This window comes from Malurus melanocephalus, unplaced genomic scaffold (genome assembly GCF_030028575.1).
Source record: "Malurus melanocephalus ecotype Western Australia unplaced genomic scaffold, MMel_1.1 scaffold_794, whole genome shotgun sequence".
NCBI lineage: Eukaryota > Metazoa > Chordata > Aves > Passeriformes > Maluridae > Malurus > Malurus melanocephalus.
The window spans coordinates 7,633-14,000 of NW_026624026.1; the positions used below are offsets into that span (position 1 = coordinate 7,633).

Sequence of the window (6,368 nt, forward strand, 5' to 3'; positions counted from 1 at the left end):
GCTCCCCTAGAGTGAGAAAACTGGAGATAAACAATCTGCAAAGAAAGAGGAAAAACTAGGCAAACAAGGAAGGAATCCTTTAACGATTGGAAAAACATACTGATACAAGATAAACAGCCACCTGGGAGTTAGACAGACGATTTGGAGACAAATTAAACACCTTCCCAAGAGACATCAAGTGTTGGTACATATTCGTCAATAACCATTCAGGAATGATGAGGAACTCTCCATGGCCATCTGGAAATGGCTCTAGCCAGCCTGGCCTGATTGATTTTATTAGCTGCACAATCTCATTTTTGTTTGATTGGTTTGTATCTGTATATGCATTAGGGTAGAAAGMATTTGTGATTTCTTCAGGTCTGCTGTTTGCTCCTCCAGACTATGCTCCTCTCCATTTTCAAAGTCAATACAATTTCTCTTCCCTCTAAAATAAGGCCTTTTTTCTCTGCTGTTTATACAGAGATTTCAAAGAAGTATCCCCCTGCAAAAAGGTGGAGGGGGGRAAAGAGCAGGATTTCACATTTACCCTGAGGATATAAAGCAGAAACACAAGTTAGGTGTGTGGTGATGAAAAGGCCTTCCCCAGTGCAATCCTGGGTGATCCTACCTGTTAACACTTGCACTGCAGAATTTGCACTTATTTCTCAAACCAAGGAATGCCTTACCCCCAAGAATATTTGAAGATTCTGTTCGTGGCTGTGGAGAATGGGATGTGGCATTTCACAAAAGATGCAATATAAAAGTCACTCTATCAAATAYCAGGGTAAATCACCTAATACCTTAATGCATCTGAACAGAAGTTTCACAATACCCCTCCATCTAATTAGGCCTGTAGGATTTTATAAATCCATTTTCCTTGTATACTCTTTCAGTGACTGCAATCTTAATTCCAAGATGCATGTTAATCACTTTGGAGTGTTTTTAATAGCATCCCTGTTCTCACAGCATTAAGCCATAAAATGTATATCTGCATTTACTGGTTAGAGCTATCAATCCTGCTGAAGAGGGAAGGAACAAAGAAAAGAAGAGCAGATGAATGGATAGTTTGGATAATACTTTTTATTATATTAGTTCACTAAAGCAGATGTAGTAGGAGTGATCAGTGGGAACATATACAAATTGAAACAGGCTGTAAAGTTACAAGACTAAACTGCATGGATGACACATTTACATTTTTCAGAAATAAATATTTGGCACAAATGTGCTCAGGAGGGTTCTTTAAAACATGGCAGTGCTTTTTTACAAGGCAAGTAACTATCATTCCATGTGCAAGACAAAAGTAGTGACTGTTGTTTTTTTCGATATTCATTAAAATGCCTATAAAAACTTAATGTTAAAATGTGATTACAAAGCATCACATGGATGCAGAGTAAACRAACTGAGAATACAGGAGGTATAGGCAGATATACAACCGATAGGTTCTTTTGTAGTTATGCTTATGGAGCCCTCACTGCTGCGATAGCTAAGGGCATCTGGGTGCCAGGCATGTGAAAAGCAGTCTTTGTAAAACTGAGGTGAGGAGTAGGTAATGCTGAGACTAGAATAGTCTGTAACCCATTTTCAAGCAGTTTGGATATTCACATGGATACCTGGAGGTGGAATGTTTCAGTCTTTTGAGGAATTAGGCTCTCTATGTAGCTCTCCTGGCCAGTTTCTTTGGAAAGTTTTGATCCTAGTGGTTTACTCATGCCTGGATCTGTGACTTATTCCAGCTTTCCTGGCTGTGTCTGCAGGGGCATGAGAAAGCCCTGAGACTGGCAGGAGGGAGAATGCAGAGAGAAGCCAGGAGAACAGCCCCTGCCCCTGAGCTGCCCTGCAGTGGGGACCATCCCAGCAATGCCCAGCCATGCACAGGGAGTTCTCTCACAGCCCCATCCATGCAGGTGAATAGGGCTCGATACAGCTCTGCCTCCCTTAAAAAACAGGTAATTTTAAATTAGGAGCCAGCCCTTCTGCTCCCTGGTGTGACAGAACCATTAGTGTTTCCTAAGAGCCTGATACAATTTCCACTGGCATAAAAGCCAGTTATGAGTATGTTTAACTATAAGCCTTAAGTCAGACATAAATAAGCTTAATTATGGGTCTTATATCAGTAATGGGCATACTTAATTATTTTATTTGTGTTAAGCCTTGTTTTCTCTAGGGTAATTTTAAATTTTCTTGGCTTGTGTTAAATCTGTCATTGTAACTTTCTATTTTTGTTTCTCTTTCTATTAATAAAAAGAGCAGTGATGAACACATACATCTTCCAAGAAAACAAAAAATTCCAGTGTGTTATGTTGGTCTGTTATGCTTAATTATCACTTACATGTCATGTTAATATTTTATCTTAAACATAAGCTCTTATAAATGATATCTTTACATCATTGGGTTGTATTCGAAACAACTTTGTGTAGTCCAAATTTCATGCTTCATTAAAGTACTCAAAATACTCTGCTTTGGGCTCTATAACTACATTCATTAACCATACCCATCCACCATCAAACGTATTCATCTTTTCATGGTAAAAAAGCAATTTCTTCTGCCTGCAGACAGATAGATCTTTTTACTTGGATATAATATATCTGACATTTATTTAAACAACAAAACATAGTCAATAGGCTGGCTCAATCGTTTCCAGGGACAGGGCAGATTCACACATTTTAAAGCGGTAACTGGGTCTTCTTTCACATGAAACATCTACCAKCTACAAATTTCACTTTTCAGTCTAGGTCACTGTCTTGGTTTGAAAGACAGGTGTTTGCCAATGAAGGCAGGGACGCCCTTTGGAGTGGTGGATATGACCCCCCTTCCCTCCAAATTATTATAGCTTTGAAAAATCACGGGCTTTCAGGCAAGAATATGGGTAAAAGGGAATAACAGTTTTTACTAATATATATAACTAGGTGAAACAAGTAACAATAACAATAGCAACAACCATCCCAGTCCCAATCCCAGTGACAGCCTTACAGAGACACAGCCTCCCCTTTGGTGCAGTTACAGTTCCGTTGGCAGGGGCGCTGTTGGCTCCCGGCTGGGCAGGGTGGGGGTGCAGCAATTCTCCGGTGGCTGCAGAGGACGCGGTGGCATGGGTCCTGGCTGGCTCAGATCACCCGTGTCGCCAATGATTGACAAAAAAATGGCAGAGGTGGATGGARAAAAGTTTCTCTGCAAAACTCACAGTGGAAACGCTGATCTTGGTTCTCCTCTGGACAGCAAGAAATCCAGGACAGTAAAGAGACAGGCAGAAATCCCGCGGCTGCGAAACGGGATGGAGCAGAGCCCACCCCTGAAGCTGGAATCCSCRGCAAGGCACAGGAGAGAAAAAAACCACGGTGCAGCAAGCAGGAACTCAAATAGCAGGGGTGCTGGTCTCTGCAGAAAAGGGCCGGCCAGCTTTCTCCGTAGCAGCCAGCGAGAACTCCCTTCTCCCAGCGAAGCAGCGAAAAACTCCMAAATCCCGCCCCCCCATCACACAAAAAAGGGACTCTCTCCAAGCGCCTTGCCAGACCGTTAAGGTGGGGCCATAGGTATTGATGCAGGAAATGTAGAAGTTACAGGGTAACTTGTTAGAAACTGCTTGCTAGACAATGTATATTGCTCACTTAACATTGATTGTGTTTGTCAAAGCAGAATGAAAAGTAAAAGATTATTGACAAAAGCAGGGACTGTGACCCAGCCCTTACGCGTGGAACCCCTGCTCTGGTCAAAACCAGAGTTGTTGGTTTGGACTTGGGCCAGGGACCCAGAGAGCATGCGCAAAAGAGAAAGGTGAAAAGTTCAAGACAAGAGGATGAGTATTTTACTTCCTCCTGGACCCCCGGAGCCCACTACCAGATAACACGGCGCAGGCGTGAGCGCATGGAAATGACTTTTAAACTCATTATAATACAAAGCGAGGACAGGTCATGCATATGTATAGGCGAATTGCGAAACTCGGTGAATGTGTAACATGTAACCTGATATATACCAAGCGGTGCCCGTGCTGCGGKGTGGGYGGCTTWGAGGAGTACCTCCYGCTCACCCAGCGCTGCAATAAACATACCTACTTCACAACTTAAAATTATATAAGTTGYGGAGTCTTGCTCAGATCWTTTTYGAATCATTTTGGCGAGCCAGGCAGRAGAAGCTCTGTCCGGTGCGGGGGCTGTCCAGAACCGAGACTCTTTGGCGCGCCCCAAGTCTTTTTTTCCTGGAAGAACTCCGCTTCTGGTACGTCCACCGCCCAGGCAGAGCAAGTACCCACTGGCGCTTCACAAGAACGGTATGTTTATCATATATTTATCAGGAAGTCTACAGGGCGTACGCGTAGCCAGGAGTTGGTAAGACGCTGAGGAYGCCTGGCGCACAACGGACCCTGAGGGGGCTTGCAAGCACCAGCAAAGATGCTGACCAAGAACGGTTTTTCRCAACGGTCTGCCAAGTGGGGCCRGAGCAAAAAGTTCTGCTGTTACCTGAGTACAAGCCTGCCAGTGACTGTATTAGGAAGCAGGAGAAAGGATAGGCAGAACCTGGTTGTGTGCTTGTATGGAGCTCCGCGACTGAGTGTGTGTGAGTGTGTGCAGACCCGGATCCCGGAAGTGAAGCACAGACCGGAACCAGGAAGTTGCTGTGCCGAGAACCCGGATTCAGGAAGTAAATTACATTTCTTCTTTATTTTTGTAATGCATGTTTGCTGTGACTGTGTGTCGTGTGATCACATGCTGTGTGTGATAATTTAAGCTGCAGCGGTTGAACGGGGAGGGGGGGGAAAAACGGGAAGAAAACAATATAACCTAAAAACATCCATCCTCCACTCCAGTGGTTTTACCCGAAGAGATAAAAAGTACACAAAAAGTAGTCAGTGAAATACAAGTGATCTAGAGTGAGTAATAGAACACTAGAATAAAATGAAAAATAGTCAAAGTAAAGAAATAATGGCAAAACCCCCCCTTAAGTATATATTAGTACACTAAAAAGAAATAGTTAGAACAAAAAAAACAKAAAGTAAGAAAGTTCTTATTAAGTATTGTAATAATTAGTGGCCTTTATATAAATTAGATAGTAGAGAAAAATAGCCACTCTTTGGATCTTTAGATTATAAAACCCTCCTGCAGTTAATGCTGTTCTTGAGAAGAGAGGGAAAGTGGGACGAAGTCTCCTACGCAGATATGTTTTTCACTCTCCGAAATCACCCTGAGTGGCAGAGGGACTGTGAGATGGTGCCACCACAGGACCCCRTAGTACTGGCTTTAGAAAGAAAAAATAAAGCTATTAAAAGCAGACTTAAGAGGTGCTGTTCAGCATGCAGTATAAGTCAAAGATGTACTAAACCAGACAAGGTTTATCAGGCAGCAGCACAAGAACAAGAATTAACTGATTTTCTTAAGCCCCCTCCTAGAAAGCAAGAAGATGAGGCAGACTCAGAAGACATGCYGTCTCCAGCAGGGAGCCCGGTCTCTGCCAGAACACGGGAGAAGCRAGGGCAGGTCCTGCAAGCACCCCTACGGGAGGCAGTAGGGCCTGAAGGCAATACAATGCTGATCAAGGTACCTTTTTCTACTATTGACATAAAAGCTTGAAAAAGGTTTGCAAAAGATTATTGAACCGATCCAATAATCGTAAGTAAACATTTACGTTTTATAATGAAACAACATAATCCCRATTAGAATAATATTCAGTTGTTATTAGAAGCTGTAACAGAAACTGAAAAACAATTAATTTTGGAAACAACACAAGATTTGGCTGAAAATTATCATAAAGTACGACAAGAGGATCACAAAGAATATTTGCCACTCCAAGACCCGAAATAAGATCCAAATAAAACAGCTGAAATGGCTAAACTACAGGCTTATCAAGAGTAGATAGTAAAAGCCATGGAAAAGGCAATGCCGAAAACCATTAATTAGTCAGCACTGTATGCAATCAAACAGGGCCCCTCCGAGTCTCCTACTGACTTTCTAGAACGATTAAAAGATGCTATGCGCCAAAGCACAGCACTGAACCCTGGGTCAGAGGTAGGATACAACAACTAGTGTCTCTCTTTTTAGGCCAATCACAGTAGGACTTTAGATGCAAACTCCAGAAAGTGCAGTCAACTGAGAGCAGGAATTTAGAAGTATTATTAAATGAAGATTGGAAGGTGTACAGTAACAGAAAAGCAAAATATAAAGAAGGAGTCAAGAAGTTAGTARCATTAGTAGAAAAAAATGTAAAAGAGAATAACCAGAAAAGGAGTCAGAACCAAGGAAAAACCAAACTGCACAAAAACCAGTATGCATATTGCAAGAAATTTAGACATTAGAAGAATGAATGCCCAGAGAAGAAGAATATGTATCCCAATAAGAGATGAGATAATTCTGAGAAGAAAGAGATTGCACATGTGAAAGAAGACTGAAGAAGACCGGGAG

The 6,368-nt window shown here is 42.2% G+C and overlaps 1 protein-coding gene across 1 annotated transcript in view; it reads left to right on the top strand.

Moving 5' to 3' along the window:
- The first annotated feature begins 4,129 nt into the window (after window positions 1-4,129).
- LOC130584899 (uncharacterized) overlaps window positions 4,130-6,368 on the top strand; it is a 4,990-nt gene continuing 2,751 nt past the window's right edge. The window contains 1 exon segment of the mRNA XM_057385152.1: window positions 4,130-4,614. The gene's annotated coding sequence lies outside the window, so the exon portion shown is untranslated.